Source organism: Rhincodon typus, chromosome 2 (assembly GCF_021869965.1).
Source record: "Rhincodon typus isolate 14 chromosome 2, sRhiTyp1.1, whole genome shotgun sequence".
Taxonomy (NCBI): domain Eukaryota; kingdom Metazoa; phylum Chordata; class Chondrichthyes; order Orectolobiformes; family Rhincodontidae; genus Rhincodon; species Rhincodon typus.
The window spans coordinates 17,193,115-17,203,293 of NC_063333.1; positions in this window are offsets into that span (position 1 = coordinate 17,193,115).

A 10,179-nucleotide genomic window follows, 5' to 3' on the forward strand; every position below is an offset into this window, starting at 1 on the left:
CTGGAGTCATATAAGCATGCCACACCACGTAAGGATGACAGATTTCTTTCCCTAAAGGGCATTTGTGAATCAGATGGGTTTGTCCAACAATTGGCAATGGTTTCCTGGTCATAGTTTGACCCTTAATTTTAGATTCTTGATTGAACTCAAATTCTGCCATCTGCCATGGTGGGATTTGAACCCGGGTCCCCAGAATATCAGATGAGTTTCTGGATTTGTAGTCTAGCGATAATACCTACTAGGCCGTTGCCTCTCCAAATGTGTGACAAGGTATTAATTATATTTTCTTTCATTGAACTATCAAAAGGTTTACTAGCCCCTCTGGTCTTAAGATTTGATGGATTGGATTTTTCACTTTTCCTCCACTGATTTATTTTGGAGAAAATCCTGGACGAGCCCTTATTATATGGGCAGCATGGTGCCTCAGTGGTTAGCACTGCTGCCTCACAGTGCCAGGGACCCGGGTTCGATTCCACCCTTAGGTGACTGTCTGTGTGGAGTTTGCATATTCTCCCCATGTCTGTGTGGGTTTCCTCTGGGTGATCCAGTTTCCTCCCACAGTCCAAAGATGTGCAGGCTAGGTGGATTGGCTGTGCTAAATTGCCCGTAGCATTCAGGGATGTGTAGGTTATGTGGGTTATAGGGGGTGGGGTGCTCAGTAGTCGATGTGGACTTGTTGGGCTGAAGGGCCTGTTTTCACACTGTAGGGATTCTATATATAGATATATATTATATATATAATATAAAATGAGACAAAGGGTGACAAAGAACTGGAGGTGCCATTTCATTGGGTTCTCTTTCATTTAGCAGGCATTTCTTTCCCCTGCCAGTCGCAACAGGTAGCTGGCAATGCATTAGCCCTTATGGACACCCTTCAAACAACAGAAATGGGTCAATTGGCAGAGCTTCCGTCATACAGGGCATCACAGTACTGACCACAAAGGATTGCTTGGCCATCCTTGGCATCCAATCTTGGCATTCCAGTGGAAACAGGATGCAAATCAAATATGCCAGTCATTGGCCACAGAACAAGCAATTCCATTGACGGCAGCGCCCAATTTAAAAGTTTTCTTTAAATCCGTCAATCAGAAAATGTAGGCCATAGGTTATGCTAAGACTATCAGAATCAGAATTAGGCTCATTGTCACATGTACTCAAGTTACAAAAGAACAGGAGTACGGAGAAAAGTGTACAAAGTCGCCAATACACGGCACAAAGTAACTAGGTACAAATCTTAGGTACAAAAATAGAGAAAATAAAGAAAAAAAGTTACACCATATTACAGGTACACAGAGTATAAGTTGGGAAAATAGAAGTAAAGCTAAGAAGTGCTGCTGCATCTAATCTCTGTGTGCAGGCCCAGGATGAGGCACTAGAGATGGCCTGGAAACCACTTACCTCTATAACTGCATGTCAGCTAAACTAAATACAGTCATGAAGGTTGACACAAGGTGAAGACCATTTAGGAAGCAGGTTGAAGGAAGCTGTGCTTGCAATCTTTCCCAGTTCCACACAGTGAAATTGAAATCATATAAGAGGAGGCTCATAAACACCAGCGTAGATCAGTTGAATCTATCAGAGGATTCTCGCAAATATGATGTGGAGCCGTCGGTTTTGGACTAGGGTGGACAAGGTCAGAAGTCACACAACAACAGGTTATAGTCCAGCAGATTCATTTGAAATCACAAGCTTTTAGAGAGCTACTCCTTCCTGACAAAGGAGCAGCGCTTTGAAAGCTTGTGATTTCAAATAAACCTATTGAACTATAACATGGTGTCATGATCTGACCTTGTCTCGCAAATATGAACTGACTACAATATTTTGTTGTGACTTGCTCAATCAGTGTATATTTCCATTATCAGTCACTGTCATTCTCAGAGTCAATAGGCAGTCTTCCTCAAAAATTGTGGATATTTGTAATCAACATGTCTGCACAGACACTCTTCTGGAGCAGGTAGAATTTGAACCCAGGCTCAGAGGTAGGCATATTACCACTGCACTGTAAGAGTCTCATTAATGTCTTATTCACTTGTTTCTGTCTCCTTCACTCATAGCAGGAAATTATAATCATCAGCAGAATAGACCAGCTTGCAAATTCTGATGGTATTGTTTGATGAATAGCTACAATTAATTGGAAGAGTTAAACAACAAGTGCTTTTTTCAGTCTAGGTAACTTATTTCCTGACTAGCTGTTCTTTGCAATTAGAAAACTTCCAACTGAGAGAGTGGGCACAATGATAAAATATGGATGTAATTAGTGGAACCTAATGAATGCTTCACATCAGTTCACAGCACTGTCATTGAAAGTAAAGAAAATGATTTTACAGAATGGTGCTTGAACAAAACAGGAAATTATTTATTTTCCAAACATAACCCTTAGTGCGACATAGATGTCTCTCTTGTCTAATATCAAGTTGAAGCATATTTTTCCCACAGTTCTTTGCAACCTGCTAAATGCACAGAGACAGGAGCTTGAATTGTGTCCCAGCACCTAAGGGAATTTAAATTCAATTAATAAATCTGGAATCAAATGCTAGGCTCAGTGTTGATGATCATTAAACAAGTGGATTATTTTTCCTCAAGGGAACTAATCTGCTGTAATTATCTGGTCTGCCTTAGATGTGACTCCAGACCCACAGAAATGTGTTTGACTCTTACTGTACCCTGAAGCAGCCCAACAAGCTACTCAGTTGTATCAAAATGCTGCAGAAAAGTCAAGGAAGAGTAAAATATGATGGAGCACTCGGCATAAAGTAAGAACTGGAAACAGCAAAGGCACACTCTGCCCAGTTGAGCCAGCAAAGTCCTCCTCACTGATATCTAGGGGTGTTATGTCAAAATTTAGAGTTTTCTGAAAGGTTAGTTAGTAAGAGATGTAAATCAAACTCACTGAACCATACCTTATGGCCAACGCCCCAGACTCCTCCATCACCATCCCTGAGAATGTCCTTTCCCACCAGTAGATGCCTCTTCACTCATCTCACCTTGAACAGATGAGAGGATATTGGCAGATGTTTGCACAGAGTTTAGTTCCATTCATAACTCCACAGATAAGCTTCCATTATCAATATCCTGGTGTTAGCTTGACCAGAAACTCAATTGGATTAGTTACACAAATTCTGTGCTTATGAGAGCAAGTCTGCATGCTATGAAGTCAGGACAACATGCCAGCTTGCAAAAATAAATGCCAAGTAATGTACAGGCTACAAAGCTCCACGCAATGACGTCTCCAAAGAAAGAGGATAAAACAAGATCCGTTTTACAGTCAATGGTGCTACCATTGCTGAAATCCACACCATTGACATCAGAATGACAATTGGACTAGCTGCATAAATGCTACAGATATTGGAGCATGGCAGAGGCTGGGTATTTTGTAGTAACTGACTCCCTGAAACTTTTCACAATCTACAATGCAGAAGTCCAGGGCACAATGAAAACTCTGTGTCTGCTTGGAGAGGTGCAGCTACAAAAACAGTCAAGCTCAACATCATCCAGGTCAAAGCACCTTACTTAATTGGCACCCAGTCTACTCATACTACTTCCTCTGCATTGTGTCGACAGTGTCTAATCTTCAGACAATGCTTTGTAGCATACCACCAAGGCATCTTTCAGAGTACTTCTTGAACAGATATATACCATTTAAGATGGAGAAAACTAATCAGTACCTGGGAACACCATCATCTCAATGTTCCCTTCGAAACCAAATAGCATCCGTATTTAGAAATATGTTCTTGTCTTCATCATTGATGAGTGAACATCCTGGAATTCTCTACCTCATTGCATTATGGAATATTCTCACCAAGTGGACTGCAGTGTTCAAAATGAAGATGCATTATCATCTTCTCAACTGATTAGAAATTGGAAATGAAGGCTAGCCTTACCAATGATACTACATTACGAAAATTAATTTTAAGACAATAATTCAATTAAGATTTAATGCTTGAAACCTCCCTTGCATTTATATTTATAACCCAATCTTAATTATGTCGGTTTATCAGTCAAAAAACAGAAAATTATGGAAGAGTTGGAGCAAAGAAAATCATCAATTGATGTACCACAAGGATCTGTTCTGTGTCCTCTTATATTTGTGATTTTTGTAAATGATTTGGATGAAGGAGTGGAAGGGTGGATTAGCAAGTTCGCGGACGATACGAAGGACAGTGGACAGTGCGGAGGACTGTTCTAGGTTACAAAGGGACATTGATAGAATGCATTGCTGGGCTGAGAACTGGCAGATGGAGTTTAACCCTGAAAAGTGTGAAGTGATTCATTTTGGAAGGACAAACTTGAAAGCAGAATACAGGGTTAACGGAAAGATTCTTGGCAGTGTGGAGGAGCAGAGGGATCTTGGGGTTCATGTTCACAGTTCCCTGAGAGCTGCCACCCAGGTAGATAGAGTTGTTAAGAAGGCGTATGGTGTGTTAGCTTTCATTAATAGAGGGATTGAGTTCAAGAGCCGTGAAGTTATGCTCCAGCTATACAAAAGCCTGGTTCGGCCACATCTGGAGTATTGTGTCCAGTTCTGGTCACCTCATTACAGGAAAGATGTGGAAGCGTTAGAAAAGATGCAGAGGAGATTTACCAGGATGTTGCCTGGAATGGAGGGAAGGTCTTATGAGGAAAGGTTGAGAGAGCTAGGGCTTTTCTCTTTAGAACAACGAAGGATGAGAGGTGACTTGATAGAGGTATACAAAATGATCAGAGGTATAAATAGAGTAGACAGCCAGAGACTTTTTCCGAGGGTGGAGGTAGCTTTTACGAGGGGACATAGTTTTAAAGTGAAAGGAGGTAGATATCGGGGAGACGTCAGAGGTAGGTTCTTTACTCAGAGAGTGGTCGGGGCGTGGAATGCATTGCCAGAAAGGGTAGTGGAGTCGGCCTCATTAGGGGCATTTAAGCGGCTATTAGATAGGCATATGCATGATAGTATAAGGTAGTAGTGGAGGTTAGATAGACCTTAGGTTTAGGGTAAAAGTTCGGCACAACATCGTGGGCCGAAGGGCCTGTACTGTGTTGTACTGTTCTATGTTCTATGTTCTATCAATGTGGAAGAAGCCAGAACTGGGAGCACACAGAAATATTTGAGGGACATAAGGCTGAAGAAGGTTACAGAGATGGAGAAGGTTGAGGGATTTCAAACAAGATTGAGACTTTTAAATGGTTGCTCAATTAATACAGAGATGAGGATTTTTTTCCTTCAGTGGGTAGTAAATCTTTGGAATTTTTTATTGTGGAGGTTGACTCATTCAGGACAATCAAGGCTGAGATAAACATGTTTTTAATCAGTAAGGGAATCAAGGGCTATGGGAAAAAGACAGGAAAGTGGGGTTGACGATTCTCAAATCAGCCATGATCTCATTGAATGGCAGAATATATTCCATGGGGTGAATAGCCGACTTATCCTCCTATGCCTTATGTTCTTTTGGTCTTGTAGAGCCAAGAGTTCTGAAAAACGGGCAAGAAAGTGGAGTTTAGGGCTCAACCAGTTCACAAATAATCTTATTGAATCGCACAGCAGGCTTTATAGAGTGAATGGCCTACCTTTGCTCTTATTTTGTATGTTTTTATGCTCTTGGTCTATGCTATAGTGCCACCGCTCTTGGTGGACAACTCTTGCCAGTGGAATGGGCCATACCTAGGGACAATGATGTTCAAAGCTGGGATGTGTCAGATAAACATGATTGTGATCATTCTCCAAACTATGACAATCAACTCCCAGATGCCAGTGAAAAGGAGGGTTAAGTGGCTGGATGTGCCTTTGACCTGACCTGACTTATTGCCAATGTTACAGTTGAGTGATCCATCCCATTTTGTGTTCCCTTCTTGTGATTTTGTACAACTGCATGGCTTGCCAGGACACTTCAGAGGAGATATAAACTTAACCATTAAGGTTTTGGAGTAGATTTGTAGCTCGGGCTGTGGGTATTGTGGTTGGTTGACTTGCTGAGCTGGTTTGTTGTTCCGCAGACGTTTCATTACCCTGCTGGGTAACATCATCAGTGCAGCATTGATTGGTGTGTGGTTGGAGTCACTTTGGACCTGACTTCCTAAAGAATGGCAATTTTGTTTCCCTAAGGGACATTATTTGGGCGTTTCTAACAATCTGACAGACGTTTCTGGTTGATTTACCTGGAATGATGGGGTTTCGCTGTTTGAAATTTCTCCCTAAAATAACAGATCTCACACAATGTAATAAAAGGTTCACCAATAAAGATAATTATACTGTAGTGCAGCATTGCTTTCATGTGATCAGAGGGAATGATAAATAGCATCTCTGTGGAAAAGTCTTGAATTAATACAAAAAGATTGGTCAAAGCATTGTGAGCAGCACAATGCACAATCATCCACAGTGCTGCATGAGATGGTTACATTGGTCAAGTATCTCATGGGATAATCCCATTTTCCTTTTGTCCTTTAATATGCAAGCTGAGAAAAGAAAAAGCTCATTTGTGTTGCAGATCCTCATGAAGTATGATGTAGAGTCCATCCTCAAAGCCTTCCATGACGTTTTAAATATTGGGCTCAGGTGGTGATAATTTATACTGAAGTGCTCAATGAAACATTGAGAAAGGTTAAGCTGATCTTTATCTTACCACCAACACCATGGCAAAGTATATAAACAAGCACTTGAAACATTTAACCTATATCATACTTATTAAATGCCTGGATTATACCCCAGGGAAAAGTGAGCTAATGCCTAGTGTTCAGAGTTTTGAAGAAGTGTTTTTTGTTATCACTGATGAATTCAGTTTAGGTTGTTTGATTAAGTCATAGAGTCACAGAAGCATGTACAGCGTGGAAATAGACCCTCCAGTCCAACTCATCAATGCCGACCAGATATCCTAAATTAGTCTAGCCCCATTTGGCAGCATTTGGCCCATATCCCTCTAAACCTTTCCTATTCATATATCCATCCAGATGCCTTTCAAATGTTGTAATTGTACCTGCCTCCATCATTTCCTCTGGCAGCTCATTCCACACATGCACCACCATCTGCATGAAAAAGTTGCCCCTTAAATCTTTCATTTCTCACCTCAAACCAATGCCCTCTGGTTTTGGACTCCCCTACCCTGGAGAAAAGGCCTTGGCTGTTCACCCTATCCACATCCCTCATGACTACATAAACCTCTAAGAGGTCAGTCCTCAACCTCTGACGCTCCAGGTAAAAACAAACCCAGCCTATTCAGCTTCTCCCGAATGGAAACGCATGATAGCGATAGTGGTTGATGTGCAATGGATTTTCAGAAGATGTGTGATAAGGTGACACACAATTAGGAGGACTAAAGCTCAAAGGATTAAAGGGACAATGTTAGCATGGATATAACATTGGATAAGGAAAGACAGAATAGTGATGAATGGTTATTTATTAGGCTGTTTTTTTTAAGTTCATTTATGAGACATGAGTACCATTGACAAGGCCATCAGTTACTGCCCAGTCCTCATTGCTTTTGAGTAGGTGCTGTTGACCTACCTTCTTGAAGTGCTGCAGACCCCTTTGGGTGTTGGTATTTCACAGTGTTGATCAAATGGTCTCCCCTAAATTTTTATATCAGTACATCTGCTTTGTTCGATGTACATTAATGATATAGGTCTATCTCTAACGGCCACAGTCAAAACAATGGTTTATGCAGTTAGGCTTTGGATCAGTCTTGATCTAATTAAATATCAAAATGGTCTCAAGGCGATGAAAGAGCTCCTGCTGTTTTACTGATCCTCAATTTCCTCTGTATCCCGAACAAGCTGTTCAATTTCAATCAACTGATTAGTTTATTCTCTGATATTCAGTGTAAGATTAAAGCTTATGCCTCATGGTATAGTGTAGTGCCCCTACCTCTAGGCCAGAAGTTCTAAGTTCAAATCTCACCTGCCTTGGAGGTGAGTCATAACAGGTTAATTTTTAAAAATTGCTTTGAAAACTCATGCCATGACAATGATCACAAATTGAACATCAAATTACTTGATATGTGGAAAATGAGTGTTATTGAAGTTAAGTGCTGATTGGTTAGGTTTCTGCTGGTAAAGCTGAAGAAATACCATTGTCTGGAATAATCTCACTCAGCAGAGATTAATATTCATATTTGTATTCATTATCTACAAAATAAGATTTGATGTCCCAGTTTCTAAGAGTGGAAAATATCTCAACAAATTGCCAATTTGGCATAGTCATGATATGTTCCTTTTGTGCTATTGTAGCATTCTATAATTCTGTTGCAGCCCCCCTGTTATGAGTTCAGTTATTGTGGAATCAGGAAAAAGGTAGTCATCGATATGATCCAGCTATAACTTCACTAGAACCAACAGTTTACCATGTGAGTATTACTGATAATAGAATGCTGTTGAAGCTTTTCATCATCCATTCATCAGGTGAAATGAAGAATGCCAAATTTGAAAGGGAGCAACAAACTATATTCAATCTCAAAGAGTGCTCATTAGTTGGAAAGTTGACATTAATGAGCTGAAATAGTGCCATGTAGAAAGCATTGGCCATATATTGTCCCAAATATTTGTGTTTATGAGGTTGTTGACTTGGTCGCCGAGCTGGCTTGTTCTCGTTCAGACATTTCATCACCATGCTAGGTGACATCATCAGTGGAGCCTCTGATGAAGCGATGTTGTTCTACTCCACTTGGAATTTATACTTTCTGGTCCATTATGGTTAGTGCTGTCATTTCCGGTTTTGATCTATATGGGTTTGTATATGGGATCCAATTATATATGTTTGTTGATTGCATTACAGGAGGAGAACCACGCCTCTAGGAATTCCTGTGCTTGTCTATGTTTGGCTTGGGCTACTATGGTTACCTTGTCCCAGTTAAACTGATAACCTTCATTGTTGAGTGTACTGATACTAAGGAGAATTTGTCATGCTGTTTTGCTGCTAGTTGATGTTCATGTATTCTGATGGCTAGTTTCCTTCCTGTCTGTCTGATGTAATGTTTGTGGCAGTCGTTGCATGATATTTTGTAAATCATCTTGGTTCTGCATGTTGTTGGGAATGGGGTATTTAACCCTTGTGAGTGTTTGTCGTAGAGTGGCTGTGGGCTTGTGGGCCACCATGATTCCTAGTGGTCTTAGGAGTCTCATTGTCAGTTCACTTCATCGGAGACTCCACTGATGATGTCAACTGGCATGGTGATGAAACATCTAAATGAGAACAAGCCAGCTCGGTGAGCAAGTCGACAACCTCACCCACAACCCGAGCTGCAAATCTTTGCCAAAACTTTGTTTGTGTTTATTTTAAGAAAAAAGGCACATTACCTGGACATGTACCTTTCACCTTCAGAGGACAGGACCTTGAATATGAAATGTATAACTTCTGGCAAGTGCAAGTGAAACATACTGCGAATCTGACTGATAACCTCTACTTGGTGTTTAAAGTCATTCTTGACGCACACAGGATTGTTCAGTAAGTGATATCCAATTACAGCATCACATCACGCATTAGACATCTCCGAGATCAACAATCATGTACTTCCTTACCATGCATCTGTTTATATTTCCTGTTAGAAGTTCTCATGTCAGAGGCTTCAGAAATGTTCAATATTATGTTATAATCAGGGACAGCAAATGAACCGAAATCAGTCTATTTACTGAATTCACGACTCAGTGAAATTAAAGTATGTGATGACTCTCAGCTTTACCCAATTGCTGCTAACACCAAGCTCATAGCTTAGGCATGCAAGCCCTGGGCAAGACAACACATAGCACGAACTCATCCACAGTATTCCATTGATTAGTAATTACATTGCATTATCTTTCAGACCAGTCACCAACAGCAAATATCTGTGTTTGTTTCCTTCTCTTCTTAAAACACACAACTGTCCAAAGTTCAACAGACGCTAACTCAACCACAGTTCCACCAAAAGAAGAGAAAATTAAAGAAAAGTAACGAGGGTCTCAACATCACCCTTAATCCAACCAAATCCCTGTTTTGTAAGATCATCAAAGGAAGCCATGCCACCTCCCTTTTCCACAACACAAACTACTGTAGCCTGATAAATGAAGAGTTTGAAATGTCCCAAAGTTTTAGTGAAAAGCTACAGAGTTGATAAGTGTGTAAAGTATGTGGGTGAGGATTTAGAATGGCGGATGGGTAGACGAGGGGATAAGGGTGCAGGGCACAAAATACCATTTTCAAGAGAACCAAAAGAACTGCGGATGCTGTAAATCAGGAACAAA